Here is a 6,721-nt window from a genome sequence, read left to right on the forward strand (position 1 = left end):
GCCTCCTAAATCATTTCCATTGCAATGTCGTCTAATTACCGATCCCACTCTTCTCAGCTCAGCCCCCAGAAGCAGTGCATTCTGGGAAACTCAGAAACCCCCCAGAGCATTGAGGGGCAGAAATGGGAGGGGATGTATGGACCTGTATAAATCACTGTTCCATATCCTCAGTTGTACTTGATCTGCAGAGGATGTGGGTCTGTTACAGCCCCACATACAGCCCCTGGCTCTCTTCTTCACACTGTAGAGGCTCACACTTCTTGCTCTCAAGCTGCCTGGTTCAATTCCTGCTGGTGCTTGTCACATGCGCCCGCCCACGTTTTGCAACCCTTTAATCATCTTGGATTGTGGGCACCAGAACTGGACACAGGATCCCGGCAGCAGTCACACCAGTGCCAAATCCAGAGGTAAAGTAACCTCCCAACTCCTACTCGAGATTCCTGTTTATACATCCCAGGATTGCATTAGCCCTTTTGGCCACAGTGTTGCACTGGGAGCTCATGTTCAGCTGATCATCTTCCATGACCCCCAAAGTACTCTGTCCTACCATGCTCACGGGCTTTGTGCTCAGCATGTCCTGTAGCATATGCGAGAACAGAGTGCTGGTATGTGTGTTAGTGGCAGGCTGGGGCAGGGCTCAAAGAGGGCAGAGTAAAGGTTGTGTTGTGGGGTGGGAATTTTCCCTCAGTGTTTATATATCAGTGACCTGCATTTGTTTGCTAGAATAGCTGCAGATCACATTGTGTGTTGTTTGACTAACTCACGCTGCTATAATCTGGCAGGTCAATAGAGAGGTTTTCAGAATTAGTGCAGGCAGTAGGAAGAATTGCAGGCAGCCAGAGAGCTCGCTGGAAATTTTTGTAGCCACTTCAGCAAACACATGAGCATGAGCCTGACCCAGGGGCTCTCACAGGAAATTGCCTTTGGTCAAGAAATTGTGTAGCACCCGGGCGGGTTGTTCATACTATCAGCATCCTCTGATGCTGCTGGCTAGCTCAGATCAGCGCTTCCTGTCTGTGCTAGGTGCTGCTTTCACCTCCCACTCCCCAGGCTCTGCCTGTGTCCCAAAGACCAGCCTCACCCACTACTGAGATGGGCTGGGCTGCAGAGAATGGACGTGGGGATGGGCGAAGGGTAACGACAGGAAGATGCCAAACCAGTGTTGTGTAGCATGAAAGGGCAGGTCATTAAATCCGAGACTTAGGTTGGGCCCAGAGGAAGGAGCTGGTAGCTGCAGAGCAAAGGGCGGTGATGGGATCTGGCCCAGCGAAGTGGGAGTTTGAAGAGGGATCTGGAAGTGGATTGAGAGGCTCCTTAAGCCCTGGGAGAGAGAGGCCAATGCAGACACTGGAGGCTGCATGAACAAAACCCTGTAGGCCCAAGGGGGAGAAGGTGAAGGACAAAGGAGGGAGGAGGTGGTGGAGTGGGGTCTGGAGGGACCTTCCCCTGGGGACAGGTTATCCTAGATTGTGGGGTGTCTTGCTGGAGAGTGGGTAGAGGGACCCCCGGTCTGGTAATCCCTGTGATCCTGGGAGTGCAGCCCAAGAACTGGAATGGGGGCAGAGCTAGGGATGAAGATGTGGGCAGGGGCAGGGCCATGCAGCACCGTCAAGTGAGAATGAGCAGCGTGATCCGCTCCTGCCTTGAACTTTGTAGAGTCAGTTACCCAATGGGGTAACTGGGTATCTGTGGGGGTAGGTCTCCTCTGCCCCACGCTTCTCCCCCCCACTCTCCCGGGTGTCTGTGGGGGTGCATCTCCCCCCACCCCCCATTTTCCACCTGCTGCTCCCTGGGTGTTTCTAGGGCTGGGTCTCCTCCCATCCCCGTTCACCCCCAATGTCCCCAGGTGTCTCTGGGAATGGGTATGCCCTGCCCCCCATTTCACCCTGGGTTTCTGTAGGGCTAGATCTCCCCCTCTCCCCTGCTTGCTACTGGGCCAGGATTCTCCCCTCAATGCCCCCACCACATCCAGTGCTTAATTTTTGCCAGGGTTTGCCAGGGCTCAGCCCCATCACCTCTGGGCTTGGCCGTTCATAGCCCTGGCACCTCTGGGCTTGGCCGTTCATAGTCCCAGAGCAGTTCATAGCCCCGGCGTCTCTGGGCTTGGCAGTTCATAGCCCCAGCACCTCTGGGCCTGGCAGTTCATAGCCCCGGCACCTCTGGGCCTGGCAGTTCATCGCCCTGGCACCTCTGGGCTGGGCAGTTCATAGCCCCGGCACCTCTGGGCCTGGCAGTTCATAGCCCTGGCACCTCTGGGCTGGGCAGTTCATAGCCCTGGCACCTCTGGGCCTGGCAGTTCATAGCCCCGGCACCTCTGGGCTGGACAGTTCATAGCCCCGGCACCTCTGGGCCTGGCAGTTCATAGCACCGGCACCTCTGGGCCGGGCAGTTCATAGCCCTGGCACCTCTGGGCCGGGCAGTTCAGAGCCCCGGCACCTCTGGGCTTGGCAGTTCATAGCCCTGGCACCTCTGGGCCGGGCAGTTCAGAGCCCCGGCACCTCTGGGCTCGGCAGTTCAGAGCCCCGGCACCTCTGGGCCTGGCGAGGGAAAGTTACATCTCGCAGAGTTCCAGAGCGTGTGTTTGCTACAGCCTGCGATGGGCTGCCAGCCCTGAGCGCTCTGTAGTTCTACCGAAACAGCACTGGGCTAAAGGGGTAGTTCCCAGCCCAGGCATAGTGCACATCAGGGAGGAGGAATTGATTCACCCGGAGACACAGGGCAAACCGCACTGGAGGGGAAGGGGCTCATCCACTGGATCTTTTCCAGCCAGTTTCCGCAGTGCAAAGACTCAGATAATCCCTCGGCACAACAGGCTGGGCACACCAGGGTGGGCTGCAAGGCTCGCTGTCAGCAGGGAGAGGGGAGGGATGAGTCAGGATGATTACAACAGTGAGAGACAAAATGCAAAGTCCTGCACATAGGAAGGAACTATCAGTTGGACACATGCAAAATGGGAAATGACTGCCTAGGAAGGAGAACTGTGGAAAGGGATCTGGGAGTCATAGTCAACAGTGTAACGCTGTTGCAAAAAAGGCAAACATCATTCTGGGATGTATTAGCAGGACTGTTGTAAGCAAGACACGAGAAGTAATTCTTCCGCCCTACTCCACGCTGATTAGGCCTCAACTGGAGTATCGTGTCCAGTTCTGGGTGCCACATTTCAGGAAAGATGTGGGCAAATTGGAGAAAGTCCAGAGAAGAGCAACAAAAATAATTAAAGGTCTAGAAAACATGACCTATGAGGGAAGATTGAAAACACTGGGTTTGTTGAGTCTGGAGAAGAGAAGAATGAGGGGAGACATGATAACAGTTTTCAAGTACATACAGAAGCGTGCACAGGAATTTAAATTCGACCTCTTTTGGAGGGGCACAGTTTGTACCCCTGCCTATTATTGGAGGATGTGCCCCTGCTCCCTCTCTCCCTCCCCCCCTGCACACCCCTAAGTACGTGAAAAATTGTTACAAAGAAAAGGGTGATAAACTGTCTCCTTACCTACTGAGGACAGGACAAAAAGCAATGGGCTTAAATTGCAGCAAGGGAGGTTTAGGTTGGACTTTAGGAAAAACTTCCTAACTATCAGGGTGGTTAAGCACTGGAATAAATTGACAAAGGAGGTTGTGGAGTCTCCGTCATTGGAGACTTTTAAGAGCAGGTTAGACAAACACCTGTTATTCTTTATCCTTCATTCTAAATGATATAAAATACAAACATAAAATCCTACTAACTATGAGTGAGTCAAAAGGGGATATGTAGTAGTAGGATTTTCTGTTTGTATTTTATATCATTTAGAATGAAGGATAAAGAATAATAACGTAGCATGTATTAAATGTATTAATGTATGATTTGATCATATCCTGCCAGCCACCCTTTATGAATAGCAGAAAGGAATGGCCTAATGGGCCATTGGTAGAGATACATCAACCAGAATCTGTGTCTGGAGCTGATTTCAAGGCAGAGACAGACCTTTGAGGGTCACCACTTTGTTGTAGGTTTAGCATTTTGAAATAAATAAAAGAAAGCCAGGATTGGTTTCTTTTGCATTGCAATTTGATGTTCCTGTTCAAAATGTTCCGTGTAAATTAATTCTGTTTTGTGTGTGAATGAGGGATGTGTGGGTTAAGAGATAAGCGTGAAGGCCATCGCTGAACCAGATTGTCTAGGGAGGAACAGGAGATAGACGCAAGGACAACAGGAGGCTGCAACATGCCCCTATTAAAATGTCAGAGGAGGGCAGACTGACAACTCTAAAGATGAGACAGGCACCTATCAATGGGGACAAGATAGCTGTGATCAAAACCAGCATGGGGTAACTCCCTGAGTTACAAATTTTATTAAGATGATGTTTTAAAAAAAGTGAACGGTACAGAGTTTAAGCATAGAAGTTTCTGGTTATCAGGGTTGCGAAGTTTGGTTTAAGATCGGGTGACGTAAGGAATACGTAAGGAATCTGCAATATCCCCCATTGGGGGTAAAAGGTTGACGGGTCAAAGTACAGACATTGAGATATGAGGGATGCAGTTACCTGGCTCAGTTTGCACGGCTGAGTCTGTTGCTATTTAAGGGGCTGCTGTAGGTGCTGGTGCGATCCCACAGGAGGGGCAGCTCGTTCATCGCAGACGTAGGCACAGGTACCTCTGTGGGCACTGGGGCTGTGAGCCTTGGTAAATCAAATCACCATCACCACCAATCAATCACAGACCTGGGACTGAACATTGCCACGGACAGCCAATCAGCGCCAGAGTGAAAAGGTTTCCAAGAGACGCCTACCATCTGCATTTTAATAGGTATCCTTATGGGCTAGGCAGACAAAGTACCCAGCGTAGAGCCAGTGTCTGATTCAACAAGTTATCACCGTGACTCGGGCCTACGTGAGAGACTCCAGTATTCCACCCCCTGTACTGTCCCCATAGCCCCCCTGCCACGCTCGCCCCTGCTGCATTTGGAGAAACAACTACGTCTAACTACATCTATGGGGTCTACAAAAGTTTGTCGTTACCATAGAACAGTGGTTTATAGCCTGTGGTCTGTGGACCCCTGGGGGTCCTCAGACTATGGCTAAGATTTCCAAAGGGTTCCACACCTCCACTGGAAATTTTGTAGGGGGTCTGCAAATGAAAGAAGGTTGAAAACCAATGGTTTTGAGTTCATTTCTAATGTTGTTTGTTTGTTTTATAATGCAGCCATCACCGTCTCTTTAGCACACCAATAAGCCCGATATTTCCCCAGGCTTTTATGTTAGTACTGAATATGGGAGTAGCGAAATTATGGTTACCAGTGTTTGTAATTATTGTGGGAATGCAGAAAAGAAGGACTGTGCTTAACCTGTCCCAAAGGAAGGAGTCACTTTCAGTGTTAAGAGAAAAGGAGTCCTTGTGGCATATAATTGGCTAGCTAATCATGTGTGACAGACCCAGACCAGTGGGGATTTAGGTGGGAAGGTGATGACAGATTACGGGGGACAACTAATGAACAACAGGGACAGGAGTGCGGTCAAAGGGTCAAACGAAGGGAACCGGACGGGGACACCGAGCAGAGAACCCCGACAGCGCCCACTGCTCCTTGAAGGCGTCAAGGCAGTCAGTGGACACCGCCCAGAGGAACTCTGCCCGGAGGCGGGAATGGACAGAGGATCGGAAATAGGCCCCACAGTCACAGGAGACTCCATCTGCCAACCTCCTCACCCTTGTGGCACCTTAGAGACTAACAAATTTAATTGAGCCTTGTTAAAACAAGGGTATGAATGTCCGAGCTCTGTGAAAGAAAAAGGGGTGGGGTCAGGAATATGAGCCAGGAGGCTGCATACCCTGGAAGGTCTTTCCTAGGCTGGTTTAACCTGTTCCCCCATCCCATTCCGCTTAGCTGTTTAAAGAATAGAACTAAATAGGTTTCATTAGGAGCCACTTTTGTTATGTTAAATGGCTCACTGCGAGCTGAAGTTGCTTGTGGTGGGACGGTTTCTGTCCAGAACTGAAGTCACTTGTGGCAGGACTGTGTTTCTGCCCAGAAATAACCGTGCAGGAAAGGAACAAAGCCTGGATCAGGATTATAAAAATAATCCTGGAAGAAAGGAGTAGCTGAAAAGTGAATGAGGCTGTAAACGGAAATCCTCTTCTGCACAATCCATAATTAGGCAGTGAAACTCATTGCCACAAGATGTCACTGACGCCAAGAACTTGGCAAGATTCACAGCGGACTTGGATTTTTATATGGGTGATGTGAAGATCCAAAGTTAGATACAAAGGAAGTTTTTTAATTACTAAAAAAAGAAAAAGTTAGAGAAAGGCTGTAAAGCTCTGTGCTTCAGGGCACTAACGGGGGCCATGCAGTAACTTTCCCTGGGGGCAGATTATTGTATAACGGCAGGATTTCTTGCCTGGTCCTCTGAAGCAGCTGGTGCTGGCCACTGTCAGAGACAGGTGACTGGGCTAAATGGACCAGGGGTATGATGCCGCCTGGCAACTGCGATATTTCTATTGATAAAAGCACTCACCGTATAGGTCTGGGCACTGTACATCTGTTATAAACTGTACCACACAGTAATGATAAAAAACAGAGACCTCCTTGCCCTGCAAATTACCGTCCAACCAACCCCTCCCAAACTCTAATTAGCCCCATGAAAAGGCCTGGAAGGAACCAGATTAACTGCAGTGTGCCATGAACCAAGCTCCGGCAAGAGAGCTGTAGAGTCAAGCCTTCCTACTTCCACTGCCAGGTGGCACT

This window comes from Dermochelys coriacea, chromosome 14 (assembly GCF_009764565.3).
Source record: "Dermochelys coriacea isolate rDerCor1 chromosome 14, rDerCor1.pri.v4, whole genome shotgun sequence".
Classification (NCBI taxonomy): domain Eukaryota; kingdom Metazoa; phylum Chordata; order Testudines; family Dermochelyidae; genus Dermochelys; species Dermochelys coriacea.